Source organism: Mesoplodon densirostris, chromosome 5 (genome assembly GCF_025265405.1).
Source record: "Mesoplodon densirostris isolate mMesDen1 chromosome 5, mMesDen1 primary haplotype, whole genome shotgun sequence".
Classification (NCBI taxonomy): Eukaryota; Metazoa; Chordata; class Mammalia; order Artiodactyla; family Ziphiidae; genus Mesoplodon; species Mesoplodon densirostris.
Genome location: NC_082665.1, coordinates 135,916,118 through 135,932,810, shown reverse-complemented (window position 1 = coordinate 135,932,810; position 16,693 = coordinate 135,916,118).

Here is a 16,693-nt window from a genome sequence, read left to right as displayed (position 1 = left end):
GGAAGCCCCTCATTGTAGTTTTGATTTGCATTTCTCTAATGATTAATGATGTTGAGCATTCTTTCATGTGTTTTTTGGCAATCTGTATATCTTCTTTGGAGAAATATCTATTTAGGTCTTCTGCCCATTTTTGGAATGGGTTGTTTGTTTTTTTGTTATTGAGCTGCATGAACTGCTTGTAAATTTTGGAGATTAATCCTTTGTCAGTTGCTTCATTTGCAAATATTTTCTCCCATTCTGAGGGTTGTTTTTCGGTCTCATTTATGGTTTCCTTTGCTGTTCAAAAGCTTTTAAGTTTCATTACGTCCCATTTGTTTATTTTTGTTTTTATTTTCATTTCTCTAGGAGGTGGGTCCAAAAGGATCTTGCTGTGATTTATGTCATAGAGTGTTCTGCCTATGTTTTCCTCCAAGAGTTTTATAGTGTCTGGCCTTACATTTAGGTCATTAATCCATTTTGAGTTTATTTTTGTGTATGGTGTTAGGGAGTGTTCTAATTTCATTCTTTTACATGTAGCTGTCCTGTTTTCCCAGCACCACTTATTGAGGAGGCTGTCTGTTCTCCACTTTATATTCTTGCCTCCTTTATCAAAGATAAGGTGACCATATGTGCGTGGGTTTATCTCTGGGCTTTCTATCCTGTTCCATTGATCTATCTTTCTGTTTTTGTGCCAGTACCATACTGTCTTGATTATTGTGTTTTAACAATCAGGGTTTGTGGCTTGAGTGTGCCTGGTGCTTAGATGCACCTGGTCTTTCATCAAGGTAGTGTAGATTGTTGCTAGGTTACTAGATTCTTTTCTTGAGTGGTCAGTAGTTTACAACAGTCTCCCCAAACTCCCTTAAAATTCCTTTTCTGTCTTTAATCCCCTAGTGGGATTTCTAAACTAATTATCCTACTCTATCCCTATCAGAATGATCTTTTTAAGAACACAATCTAATCACATTCTCCCTGCTTAAAGCCCTCCAATGGATTTGCCTTGCTCTTAAGATAAAGACGAAAATCTTTATGTAATGATTTGCCCTGAGGCCTACCTCTATTTGTCTACATCAAAAACAAACAAACAAACAAACAACACTTCACCTCCAGCAGCCTTGAAGAATAATATAGATGTTTATATCATCTTGGCCTGCTGGTGAATTCTAACTACAAACTCAAGTCTCTAAAGTGAGTCACACCCAAACAATTCTACTTCTACCACCTGGTAGATTAGCGTTTCTCAGTCTTGAATGCACATTAACATAGTCTGGTATACCTTTTATTTTTATTTTTGGCTGCGTTGGGTCTTCGTTGCTGCACGCGGGCTTTCTCTAGTTGCGGTGAACAGGGCTACTCTTTGTTGCAGCGCGCCAGCTTCTTATTGCGGTGGCTTCTCTTGTTGCGGAGCACAGGCTCTAGGCGCATGGCACCTATTCGTGGTAGTCGTGGCATGCGTGCTCAGTAGTTGTGGCTCACGGGCTCTAGAGTGCAGGCTCAGTAGCTGTGGCGCACAGGCTTCATTGCTCCGAGGCATGTGGGATCTTCCTAGACCAGGGCTCAAACCCGTGTCCCCTGCATTGGCAGGTGGATTCTTTTTTTTTTTAACATCTTTATTAGAGTATAATTGCTTTACAGTGTTGTGTTAGTTTCTGCTGTATAACAAAGCAAAAATGATTTTATACTTTTTTCAAATTGCATATGTTCTTTGACATGGCCTTGGATACTGTAGAGCAGAAGAGGCTCCAGATTCTCCTTAGTCCCTCTCTCTGCAGTCAAAGTAACCCCACTTTTATCTGTATTGGGGAAGGTTTCAAATAAAAAGTGTTCTTGCAAAAGCAGTGACATTAGGAATTGCAGAGCAGAAGTACATCTCCTAGATGTACCAGACCAGCTGTATGGCTTTTCGATCTGCATGTGAGATATGCCCACCAGGTTTTGAAATTAGTTACCTGAACTTTGAGGATTATTTTATAGTGAACTACATGTGACTGATGAGAATGTGGTGTATTTCAGATGGACTAGGATTTTTAAAAGGAAGGAAGGAAGGGGGGAGGGAGGGAGGGAGGGAGGAAAGCTACTTCACACCAGCTGGCAGACTGTACAGAATTCCCTTCTTAGTAGCACTATGTGGAAGATGAAGGGCACCCCAGCCCAAATTTTGTGCCAAGTTCTGGGGTGCCAGAAACTCTATTTCCAGTGAATCCTTATCACAATCCAATGACGTTGGTATATTAGTTCTACTTTACTGATGACAAGTCTAAAACTCAGAGAGAAACTGAAAGAAAGGGATCTTCCAGCTAAGCCAAAACAAAGGCTTTATAATGCTTTCCTATTGCCCACACAGATCTATCAGACAGATTTCAGACTGAGAAATGTTGAGGGGGTTGGGGAGTGGTATTTAGTTGAGAAGGACAACGAAAAGTCTTTGGAAGCAAAAGTTGACCTAATGGCAGTCTTTTGGGTTGAGGTACATGGAATGGATACTTAGTTGAATGGTGGTGGCTAAGGAAAAGTGCCCAAAGCAGAAAATTTTAAAGGAATGTGAGAAACTGCCATACTCTTTTCCTTTTACCCAATTCAACGCTATCCCAGTCTCCACCCACCAAATGTAGGAATGAAAAACAATTGGTCAGTGCCAAAGCCATAATCTACCTACTTCGCAATTTCATGTAAAGCTGGCACTGTAATGCTCTTGAACTCTGGTTTATCTGGAGCACACCAGTACTGGATTTCCAAACCCTGCCTAATTTCATTACTTTCATATGCTTTCATTTCCCAAATTTCTAAGGACTCAAAAAAGTCCTTCTGTGATTTGTCCTGTTGCTATTTGGTTTCTTACTGTTGTCATTGCTTCACTTGAATATTTTCTCAGAGTCTTAGCAAAGTTAAATTTTTATTATGCTCCTTTTTGCATTGCAAGAAGGAAAGATCACCTAAATGATATTTGAGTGCAGACTCACTGTTGACTCTTTATAATAATTACATTCTCAGCAATCAGCAGTAGTGCCACATTTCAAAAGCCTTGGAATTATTTTGCTTGTTATGATTCAGATTCATTTTTTTGGAATCTTATCTAAAGTTAAACCACTTCCATGATAGTACGGTCTTAGAATCTGTCATAATTAACACTACCTTCTCTCTTTATATCATTTAAACTTACTACAACTAACTAACAGAAAGTGACTAGATTCTGAATAATTAATTCCTTATAAGACATCATCATCTGGGAAGAAAAATATTTTAGACATTCTTACTAGTCCTTAAGATGTTATTTCTAAATGGAACTACTGGAGTAATACTGCTTACCAAATTCCAATTTTGTTTTACCTGAAGAAAGTAATTTGATCTTTTAATTTTTTAATCATCCATGACAGGTGTCTCAGTTTTTCTTCCTAAAGGCTGTCATTATAGCACTTACATTCCGAGAATATTTTAACCAATAGAATGTAAAGGGAAAAAAATGGCTTTTAACAGAGCATCACCTGACAGTCAATAAAGATGTTTTGAAACATTAATTCCTACAATGGAACAGAACCCAATGCAGCACTACGGATTGCTATCTGGAATAATTCTTTCCACCAGACCTGCAGGTCACCAAGAGTAGAAGTCTGTCTCACACCCAAACCTCTTTTCAGCTAGCTTAGTTTTTTATCTCCTTTTACCAATGCCAACAGATTTCGTAGGAATTTGTTGTGTATCACACTTCATCTCATAAGCAAAGTGTGGTTGTATATTTGGATAAATAGCAAAGAGACTATAAGAACATATGAAATAGCTTCTATCAAGAAATGTGCTTTGTAATTATGAATCGTTTTGATATATTGTATGCTATAAACATCTGAACACATTCTAAGGTTGTAAGATACGAATTTCTTGTCAGGTATATGATGCTACCATACACCCTATAACAATAATCCTGTAAATGTTAATATTTTACTCTATTGCATTGACAATTACTTTTATCATGGGTGTGTTTTCTGGCTGAGAACAAACCAAATTAACAAAATAAATACTTTCATTTCACATAAAATCATAATGTTAAAGTGAATCAATCAAGATATTATTTATAAAACTTCTGATTTGTTCAGATGAATGGATCCCAAATAATAAGACTTGTCATGAAAATAATTAATATTAATAAATTAATATTCTGAGGCCCAAAGAGAATTGACTCAGATGTTTAAAAAAATTAAACTAAAACAATGCTCTGTGTTACATTTCTGTGTCTGTTGGGTTCAGTTTTTGCCAAAAGTATCTATCAGAGGCAACTCTTTATCCTCTTAGTTTAGTGACTTGGAGCAGGAAGGAGGTGAAAGTAGTGGGAGATGAGAACAACACTGGTAAGAAATTCTGAAATCTAATAGATAGAAACCTAATAGTTTTTGAAAATCATGCCCAAGACCAAAACGTTTTCATTGTGAAAGAAAGAAACAACTTTAGTCAAGCTTCGTATAGTATTCAAAATATTTCCATGATGCAGTTTGTTTCATGGCATTTTTTTTTTAGTTAATTTTTGAACCTAGGATTATATGTTGAATCTCAACAATGGTAAACCATGTGATTTGGAGAGCCATGTCAAGAGCCATCTGGTTCAGCTAACTTCTAAGATGTTTGCCTCTTTGCTAATAGACTTCCAGACACTGAAGTTTAACCTAATTCCAATTATGCAAATAGAAATCATTCTTAGCCTAAGAATTACATCTTGATGTCATGTCATACCGGAGGTAAACATACAAACTGCAAATTGTCAAAGAGATTGGAAACCTTTAGCTAAAAATAACCATTATACATTCCAATGTAGAAAGATAAGCTTAGATATTGAAATATTCAATAGTGGGGGAACATCAAAAACACCCCAAACAGCCCCTAAAACAGACCACTATTTCCAGTTTCTCAATTTCCCTGTCATTGCTGTCAATATTCCACCAGTTAGCCAGGATCACAAAATGAAGGGTTAATTCCATCCTTTGCTCGGCCTCCTAAGCCAGCAGGCACCTTTCTTTTTCAGCTGTTTCCAAACTAGCCTGATCTTTATCACTTCTTTCTAAGGGTATTTGAATAGGTTAATTGTGTTCCCTGTATACATTCCTTTTCGCCAAGGCTAAAATGTTACTGGTTGATGCTACATTGATATTTCTAAAAGATAGATAGATAGATGGATAGATGGATAGGTGATAGATGATAGTAATGGGGTTCAGGCAGAAGGCCCCAAGATGTGCCACTCTGACATGTGGATTATTTTGAGCTGAAAACAATCAAGGCCCAAAAGACTCAGAAAGAACCTTTGACCTTCCTCCTTACTGCCTAAAAGAATTTGAGATTGGAGGCCTGCCCCAGGAAGGAGCTATCACCTTAGATGACTAAGTATGAATTAGGTGTGGTAGACAGGGAGGAACCTAGCAAGGCCAATCTGATCAAAGTCCTCTCTCTGTCCCACTGTCTTTGAATGCCCCCCCCCCCCCCCCAAACATTTATTTACCAAACATTAACTCTTTTTATCTTCCTGTGAATTACCTTTCTTCCCTTTGAAGTCTCAGAACCCTATCTCCTTCTCCTTGGTACAGAATAACGTATATACCTCACTTTGCCCTGCCATCTTTGGAATTCATACTGATGTGGATTCCATGTGCACATGCAATAAATTTGATTTTCTCCTGTTAATCTGCCTTATGTCATTTTAATTGCTAGTCAAAAAAACCAAGAAGAGGGAAAATTTCCCTTTCCCCACAGCTGATTAGAGAGAGAGAGATGATAGATAGATAGATATCTATCTATCAGGGAGATAGACATTTGTATTTTGCACCCAAATGTAAAATGTATTTTTACTGTGGATCATAAATGTTTTATAAAATTTACCAAAATCACATTTATACTCATTCAAATGTACAGTTATTCATTTATTCAACATGTTAAGTACACTGATAATATATAAAACAGTAATAAAATGATCTTTATCTTAGAGGACTTCGCATTCTCTTAAGAGAAATTGATATGTATAAAAACAATTTTACTATGACATACATAAATTCTGGAATGTAGAATACAGATAATTCTCTGGGAACATAGAGGAGGAAGTAATAGCAGTTCCTTAAGACTCTCTTGTTGATTCACATTCTTCATTCTTCTAGTGAGAAATCAGCCTGCTAAGGTTTAATTAAAATATTTTTAAGATGCTAGTTCCATGCTCATTTATTCTCTTCTTTTAGTAGCATATGGTTATTGGCAAATAATGGAGCTATAATATAAAATTCTGTGTGGTGAGGTTGTAAAATTAATAAGTTCTTTCAACAAGCTTGAGCTATTTTCAAATGGTATTTAGCCTCATACTTCAGAAAAACTTTATCTTTTTAGAGGAAGAAATTGCTGGAAAAAAATTTACCTACATAAATTCTCCCTTATATGAAATGAGAAAACGTGGTCACAGTAATCTTTTCTCATATTAATATTAAAATAATATGCAAATGTACTGCAGCATAATATAAAATTTTAACAGTAGTGTACACAAAAAATTTCATATTGATAGATATTTTTAAAAGGACAAGGAACTAATATTTATTAAGCACTTAATGTATACTAAATACCAACATTATACTTTAAAATTTTTAAATTTTATTATAGTAAGAACACAACATGAGATCTAACCTTTTAAATTTTGAGGCAATTTTTAAGTTGGACGTACTGTTCTTTTTTTTTTTAACATCTTTATTGGGGTATAATTGCTTTACAATGGTGTGTTAGTTTCTGCTGTATAGCAAAGTGAAATGGCTATACATAAACATATATCCCCATATCTCCTCCCTCTTGCATCTCCCTCCCACCCTCCCTATCCCACTCCTCTAGGTGGACACAAAGCACCGAACTGATCTCCCTGTGCTGTGTGGCTGCTTCCCACTAGCTATCTGTTTTACATTTGGTAGTGTATATATGTCCACGCCACTCTCTCCCTTTGTCCCAGCTTACCCTCCCCCTTCCCTATGTCCTCAAGTCCATTCTCTACATCTGAGTCTTTATTCCTGTCCTGCCCTTAGGTTCTTCGGAACTTTTTTTTTTTTTTTAGATTCCATATCTATATGTGTTAGCGTATGGTATTTGTTTTTCTCTTTCTGACTTACTTCACTCTGTATGACAGACTCTAGGTCCATCCACCTCACTACAAATAACTCAGTTTCGTTTCTTTTTATGGCTGAGTAATATTTCATTGTATATATGTGCCACATATGCTTTATCCATTCGTCTGTCAATGGACATTTAGGTTGCTTCTGTGTCCTGGCTATTGTAAATAGAGCTGCAATGAACATCTTTTTTTGAATTATGGTTTTCTCAGGGTATATGCCCAATAGTGGGATTGCTGGGTCATATGGTAGTTCTGTTTTTAGACTTTTAAGGAACCTCCATACTGTTCTCCATAGTGGCTGTATCAATTTACATTCCCACCAACAATGCAAGAGGGTTCCCTTTTCTTCACACCCTCTCCAGCATTTATTGTTTCTAGATTTTTTGATGATGGCCATTCTGACCAGTGTGAGGTGATACCTCATTATAGTTTTGATTTGCATTTCTCTAATGATTAGTGATGTTGAGCGTCCTTTTATGTTGGCAATCTGTATATCTTCTTTGGAGAAATGTCTATTTAGATCCTCTGCCCATTTTTGGATTGGGTTGTTTGTTTTTTTGGTATTGAGCTGTATGAGCTGCCTGTATATTTTGGAGATTAATCCTTTGTCAGTTGCTTCATTTGCAAATATTTTCTCCCATCTGAGGGCTGTCTTCTCGTCTTGTTTATGGTTTTCTTTGCTGTGCAAAAGCTTTGAAGTTTCATTAGGTCCCATTTGTTTATTTTTGTTCTTATTTACATTTCTCTAGGAGGTGGGTCCAAAAGGATCTTGCTGTGATTTATGTCATAGAGTGTTCTGCCTATGTTTTCCTCTAAGAGTTTTATAGTGTGTGGTCTTACATTTAGGTCTTTAATCCATTTTGAGTTTATTTTTGTGTATGGTGTTAGGGAGTGTTCTAACTTCATTCTTTTACATGTAGCTGTCCTGTTTTCCCAGCACCACTTATTGAAGAGGCTGTCTTTTCTCCATTGTATATTCTTGCCTCCTTTATCAAAAATAAGGTGACCATATGTGTGTGGGTTTATCTCTGAGCTTTCTATCCTGTTCCATTGAAATATTGATGCCTAAAAAATATATCAATAAGTGAAAAGTATTTGGTAAATATAGCAGATTTAAAATAATAGAGACTAGGGCTTCCCTGGTGGCACAGTGGTTGAGAATCTGCCTGCCAATGCAGGGGACACAGGTTCGAGCCCTGCTCTGGGAAGATCCCACATGCCGCGGAGCAGCTGGGCCCGTGAGCCACAACTACTGAGCCTGCGCGTCTGGAGCCTGTGTTCCTCAACGAGAGGCCGCGACAGTGAGAGGCCCGCGCACCGCAATGAAGAGTGGCCCCCGCTTGCCACAACTAGAGAAAGCCCTCGCACAGAAATGAAGACCCAACACAGCCTAAAATAAATAAATAAATAAATTTATAAAATAATAGAGACTAGAACTAGGTTTTAATTTTTCTTTCCCTGAAATGCGATGTACTTTTGGTTGACTGGATCTACATTAAGTGCCAAATAGAGAAATATTTTTATAAGAGGATTTAAAAAACACTTGAGCGTCTCTTTGACATAGCAAAAATTAGAATTCCAGTCAGATTGAAAAAGAAAACAGCAGAGTGTCCTTCTTCAAGTGTAACCAAATCATACTACCAATCTTTAAATAGAGTGCTTTCTTGAAACTTCATTAAACATTTCCTGAATGAGTAACGTATGTTTCCTTGGATTCTTAGTACATGCTTTTTGAAGAAATAGTACTTATTCTTTCCCCATCTCTAATTTCTGTCATTAGTCTTCTTTGGAGTCCATTAGAAGTTTCTATATGGTCTGGTTCCATGCATAATTTTAAAGTTAAGGAGCTTCTCTGGATAGTTAAATGTATATGCATGCTGTCCTTCCCTACACTATTGCATCAGCTAGAGCATGTTTGCTCTGCTGTGCTGCATGAAGCTTTTTGTGCAACCTATTTCCAATGGCTGAATCATGTTATAAAGTCATGGGAAACTGTTTGCTTTATTTTGAGGAATCAAGGTCCAAAGTCCAATCCTCTGAGGTTTATGTCCGTATTAGGAGGCTAACTGAATGACCTAAAAAAAGGGATTTTGTATTTTATTTAACTTTCTGAAACAGCTTAAAATTTTATTACTTAAAATTTCAATACATTACATTTATAGTAATAACAAGTATAAACCATGGTAATAAAATCTCCAGGTCACTAGTTTTTCTAGTGAAACAGTCTAGGATTTTTGCTGAGAAGCCCTGGGTTTCTCATAATGAAGAGAGTATGTTTGTGTGTGTGTGTGTGTGTGTGTGTGTGTGTGTGTGTGTGTGTGTTATAAATCTATGAGAATTTTTATATGGCCAACATAAACTGGTTTATATTTTGAAAATATCTATTTCCTTGAGAATTTTTCCCTTGAAGATTATGTAGCATTTTAAAATATAATCAATTTATCTTAATTCTTATATCTCCTTGATGTATGATATATGGTTAATTTATCCAGACCAAGAAATAATAGCTAACAACATGTATAAGAATTTATACTTTCAAAGACGTATCTCATACACTAATTACATATGAATCTCTTAATAATCATTTGAACTAAACATAGCATAAAATATTTTTTTTGCCAATTTACAGATGAGAAAACTGAGGCCTAAATAGGTGAAGATATTTGCTTAAGAATGTCGACCTTAGAAACAAAACGGTCAGTTTTTTTACTGACAAAAATGGGTTTGTTTAGGAATAGCAGAGAATAGCGGTTCATGACAAGCAAGCTAAGACAAAAAACAATGGGAAAGTCCAAGAAAAAAAGAAGAGGAACATTATTTTATAAAGAAAAAGGAGGAAGTTGAGAGGGATTGTTTTGAACAAAATCCATTGGAGAAAAATGAGAGTTCAACATGATGACAGTTTCTCATTGGCAGAGTTGCTGAGGTAGTTGATTTCTCATAGGAGATGCAGTGTGCGTCTTTTCCTCTTGAGATGTAAAATTGATGATTCTTTCCTGATGATTCTTTTTTGGATCTGTAATTAACAATTCTTGCTATAATTGACTTCAAATGGTACTACATGAGAGCTTCCCCTTCTGGCCTCCCACCTCCATTTTAGTGAGTTTCCTTTCTTTATTAATTTTCACAAGAACATGGTAGTAAGAGGTGGAGGTAGAGCATAAATCCATATTTTCTGACTCTAAATTCTGTGTTTTGCATATAACCTGAATATTAAAAAAAAACCAAAAACCCAGCTGTGTTAGTCAGGATTCTCCAGAGAAACAGAACCAGTAACTGATAAATAGATATATATAAAAGAAGATGTATTATAAGAAAAGGTTCACGTGATTATAGAGGTTTAGAAATCCCATGATCTGCCATTTGTAAGCTGGAGAACCAGGAAAGCCAGTGACGATGTGATTCAGTTCTTTTCCAAAGGCCCGAGAATGGGAGGCTTATGGTACAAGACCTGGTCTGAGTCAGAAGGTCTAAGAACCAGGAGCACCAATGTTTGAGGGCAGGAGAATGTGATTGTTTTCAGTTCAAAGAGAGAGAAAATTCACCCTTCCTTCTCTTTGTTCTATTCAGCCACTAAATGGATTGGAAGATGTCCACCCACATTGGAGAAGGCCATCTTTTTTACTCAGTCTGTTGACTCAAATACTTATCTCATCCTGAGACCGGCTTCTGTTCACCCAGGAAACCCTTAACCCAGTCAAGCTGACACGTAAAATTAACCATCACACCAGTATTCTTAGCATAGTCCATGATTGCTGACAGTATGCTGAGATTCATTTTTTGAAAGCTCCATGAAGCCCTATTTCTGCCCAGAGAGTTAAACCCTCCTTACCCCTCTATTTTTTCCCGACCCAGGCTGTCTGCCTTAGTGTTCCTCTGTCCTGAGTCCTATTTTAGTAGAATTTGAGAATGTACAGTAGTGGAAAAACCCTGTGAAACTCAGTGGTAAGTTAAAACCTAGGGAGGCTAATTTGGTCAGGGAATGACTTATCTAGAATTTAAGGGCCCGGCTATTGCTTGCACTGTGCCAGGTGCTTTCTATATTGTAATTCTCCTGTTACATATAACAATCTATGACTTGGCATTTGCAACCCCACTCTAGGATGAGCTGAGGTATGGAAGAGTTAAATTCATTGTTACCAAAATTCCCTTGATAGGCAGGTGGGAGTCTGGGATTCAATCCAACATCCATGTGGCCTGAAGTCTAGGATCTTTCCATTATACCAGTCTCTAGGAATATGCTTGCAAAAGTGCTTTTTCTGAGATGTGAGTTTTCTGAAGAAAGTTGTTGAGTTGTTGTTAATTTGTTGTTTTATTGACCTTTGTTCAAAGACATAGGAACATCTGCTGTTTTTTAAACAAGGACTTTGCATCAACTATTATTTTCACTTACCTAAATAGAAGACCTGACATATACAATGAGCCTAAAACTTCCTCACTCAGATCATAGGAAAGGATTTGCTCTGAGAAGCAATGCAAACTATGATTATCAAACAGGACTGGATTGAAACCAAAAGCAATTTTTATGACAACTGTCAAAGAAAGTCAAGGTTAAGCTGCATTACATGATGTTGGTTTATAGATTAGCTATACTCCATAGGCAACATATTTAATTCGTGACAGTGTTTGCAACCCAAGCAATAAGGAGAGAGCTTGCAAATCATGTACTGCTGGATAAGGGCAATCAGGAAAAAAAAAAAAAAAAAAAAAAAACAGAGTGAGAACTACTTGTTAAAATTTTAAATAGGTATCCATCCCTTGAAAGAAATTGTTCAGAATTTCACACATAGTCACCAAAATAATATAATTTCTAAGCTCACACTAACAGTTCATAATTCATCTTTTTTAAAAATGCAAATTATCTCACCGATCTAGTAAAATTCTTTAACTCTGTATTTATTTGTTTGTTTGTAGTACATGATAACTCAGTCAGATATGTTGAATCTAAAACAATGCAGATATTTTAGAAATAGACTAGTGTGAAATCAGGGAGATGGACTGGTCTGTAACCAGTAGTGTTCACAAAATAAATCAATATTCCCAAATTTACAGAGAAACATATACAAGTAAATCTCATCTTAAATGTTCAATTTACAAGATAGACCAATTATGCTTTTTTTCATTGTAGAAGGACCAATTGCAGTCCTTCTAATACAGCTAAAACAGATTTCAGTTTGTCAAGACAGCAGGAATATTTATAGTCAAATTTTCTGGGTTATAGTGTTAAATTTGAAGAACATTTATATTTGACTATTAATTTCATTTTTCCAATTGCTTTAAAAGAATCCCCCTTAATCCCTCTCTCCCAAAATGTCATTCTCCTGCCTAAATTTCTAAGTAAATTTGAAAGATATTTCTATATATGCAGTATTAAATTATGTGTTGATCAAACTTAAAGTATCAGAGAAAACGTTTTCTTCCACAGAGCAACTGGCTTAAAAAGCAGGCTAGATTGAGTACCAATCTTCAGAATGCTTGGAACTTGTATAGGACCCCTGAGGAATTTCCCTGGGTCAGACAGCTCCTCTTGTTTAGTTAGTTCCCTGGGAATTATAAACCTTCTTTTTTCTATAGTGGAAAATATTAACCTTTAATGGGATGCTCTTAAGTCAGGTAATAAAACTATACTGACTCTTTGTGTTTTGTGATTAACCTTCATTTTTCAAGTGGCTAAAGGAATTGAATAAATCCTTGAGATAAAGTAGTTTCCATCAAACATCTTAATCTGCTGACAGATAGGAACTAAAAATAACTCTGGCATAAAATTTCTAGTGGAAAAGCCAAATAGAGAGGCATGTTCACCAACCACTTGAGAATCCCCCAAAAGGCAATACACCTCCCATAAAGGAACAACCCTAATGTTTAAAACTACTGGTGAAACAGAATTTTCCATAAGCTAAGGAAAGAATACAAATATTTTAATGATAAAACTACCAAAATATGTTTTCCAGCTTCAGGTTTATATGTAAATGAAATATGATTGTAATGTGTTGGTGCAAAAAATCCTATAGTAAAAGATCATAAGAAATGTTTTATGTAGACAAAAAAATTATTTTTATATTTTGTTTAAAAAGTTATGGGGTTGACAACTTCAAAAATAATGTTGGGAAAATCAGTTAAATGTTTGTAAAAAAATAAAGTTAGATTTCTGCCTCACATAATATATATAAAACAATTCCAAGGAGATAAAAGAACTAAATGTTAAACCCACATAATAACCACATATTAACAACCATAAAAGCAAAATGCACTGTAGTTATACACATCTATAACTTTGATTGGGGAAGATTTTTCTAAGAAAACATAAATGCAAGCATTCATCATAAAAATATTCAATATTTTCTGTAGAAAAGTTTCCTTAAAGTTAAGAGAAATTATAAATTGGGCAACAATAAATAAAGGAAATATGAAGAGGGATTAACACTCAGAATATATAGAGAGCTCTTATAATCAATATGAAAGGACAACCAAATAGAAAAATGAATGAAAGAACAAAAAATGCATATAGTAGATAAACGTATGAAAAGATAGTTTACTTCCTTGATAATAAGGGAGATAAAAATAAAACATATCTTTTTCTGACCCATTAGATTAGCAAAATATTTATAAGATTTTTAATATCCAGCATTGGAGAGAAAATGGATACATAAACTGTTGGTGAGAGTATTGTGTGGTAATGCCTTTTTAGAAGGCAATTTAGCTAGAACATTCTTATTTTAAACATTAATATCAGTATAAATTCCAGTAGTTACGATTCTAGGAATCTATTCTAAAAATCTAGTTTCTCATTATGCATAAAAGTATATGTGTTAAGAACTCAAATATGATATTACCCCTAATAGGGAGCAAAATGTTGAGGTAATTTAGATTCTGGGTTCTATAGTCGGACAGAACCCAAATCCACTTAGATGAGTAATGTTCAATAAATTCTAATTCCAAAGAATTATAATTAAAATATTTTAAAAATGAAACCTAAGTGTTCATCAGTAGGGGAGTGTTTTAAAGAAATAAGGTGATGCACATTATGAAATATTTTGCAGCCATTAAAGAAAAACATAAAGAATATACATAACAACTAACAAGTAAAATTTTCTAAGAGCTATTGTGAAATGAAAAAAATGAAGTTGCAGAAAACAGATGCATTTATTTTTGAATTATACATAAGTATGTATGCATACAAATGCGTTAAAGTTCTATGGGGATACAGAAGTGCATTATTTAAGCATTTAATAATAAATATATATTAATGCATTATAAATATAATAAAAAGGGAAATATATTTCGTGAAATTAGTCAAATGACCATCTTTCCTTGCAGATCTTTACAGTTTGTACACAACGCTTCAATTAAAATTTTTGAATTACAAAACTCAAACCATAACTTAAATCACTAATTTACCAAAAAAAAAAGACACCAATTTTACTATAAATACCCAAAGCTTTGACTTTGTTGGGGAAGATGCCACAGACCAATTTATAATAAGTACTTATGAACAAATTCGTAATTCAAATTGGTTCTCTGTGAAGGGATAAATCTGCTTTCTGAAGAGTTTAACAAGTTATAAATGTTATATTAAAATTATATTTAAGGAGAATTCCACTTACAGTATGATAGTGTGAGGAGCATTGCTGACCCCATCTCCAGGGAACCTGGTAAAAAAATATTTTTAAAGAAACAACCATTTAAAGTCTTTGGAAATGGCCTTAAAGGCATACAGCAAATGAAGAAACACTTATTCAAGAAAATCGACTAAAACTCACTAAGAACAGTGAGAATCTGTGGCATTTGAAACAAGATGGGTTTCCTCTCCCCTCCCCCAAGTCAGTGAAAGAGAGATGCACCTGAGAATACAGGGCTTCCTTCCCTCCCCAGCTTCCAGTTAGAAGTTTATCTTCCTAACAGGGACAAGATGTCAGCATTCCACATCCTACCTCCACTTACCTGTTGCTGAGGCAATCTCTATCAAAACCCCAATGCCGGTTTTTTGCAGAAATGGACAAATGCTAAAATTCACATGGAATTCCAAGGGAACCCTGAATAGTAATAACATATTTGAAAAAGAACAAAGCTGAAGGACTTACACTTCCTGATTTCAAAATGTACTAAAAAGTTAAAGTAATCAAAACTTGTGGTTCTGGCATAAGAATAGACAAATAGACAAATGGAATAGAATTGAGAACATAAAAATAAACTCGCCTCTATGGTCAACTGATTTTTGACAAGGATGAGGAGACCATTCAATGGGGAAAGAACAGTCCTTGAACAAATTTTTCCAGAAAATGGTAAATCAACATGTAAAAGAATGAAACTGGACCCTTACCATGCACATATACAAAGATTTTTTAAAAAGAAAACAGAAACCGGACTTGATTAAAATTTAAACCTTTGGTTCATCAAAGGGCACTATCAAGAGAGTGAAAAGACAACCCATTCAACAAATAGTGCGGAAACAACTGGACAAACACATGGAAAATAATGAATCTAAACAAAGACCTTACACCCTTCACAAAACTTAACTCAAAATGGATCACAAACCTAAATGTAAAAAAATGCAAAACTATATAAAATTCCTAGAAGATAACGTAGGAGAAAACCTAGATGACCTTTGTTATGGTAATGACTTTTTAAGTACAACACCAATGGTACCATCCATGAAAAAAATAATTGACAAGCCAAACTTCATTAAAATTAAAAACTTCTGCTCTTCAAAAGACAATGTCAAGAGAATAAGACAAGCCACACAGACTAGGAGAGAATAATTGCAAAAAAATATACCTGATAAAGGACTGTTATCCAAAACATACAAAACTCTTAAAACTCAACACTAATTAAACTCAGTAGTAAGAAAACAAACAACCCGATTTAAAAATGGACCTTAACAGTCCAAAGAAGAAATGCAGATAACATACAAGCATGTGAAAAGGTACTCCATATTATATGTCAACAGGGAAATGCAAATTAAAACAATGATATATCATTACACATCTATTAGAATGGTCAAAATCCAGAACACCGACTACAACAAATGCTGGCAAGAATGTAGAGCAATAAGAATTCTCATTCATTGCTAGTCGGATGCAAAATGTTACAGCCACTTTGAAAGACTGTTTGGTTGTCTCTTACAGAATTAAACATACTCTGACCAAATTATCCAGCCCTGCACTCCTAGGTTTTATCCAAACAAGTTGAAAACTTTTGTCTGCACAGAACCTGCATACAGATGCTTATATTCATAACTGACAAAACTTGAAAGCAATCAAATGTCCTCCAGTAGGTGAATGTACAGATAAACTGTTCCATCCAGACAGTGGAATATTATCCAGCACTGCAAATAAGTGAGCTATCAAGCCATGAAAAGACATGGAGGAAGCTTGAATGCATATTACTAAGTGAAAGAAGTCAACCTGAAAAGGCTGTGTACTACATGGTTCCAACCATATTACATTCTGGAAAAGGCAAAGCTATGGAAACAATAAAAAGATCAGGGGGTGCCAGAGGTTATGGGGAGGGTGGGATGAATAGGTACAGCGTTAGGATTTTTAGGACAGTGAAAATACTTTGTATGATACCATAATGATGGATACGTGTTGTTATAGATTT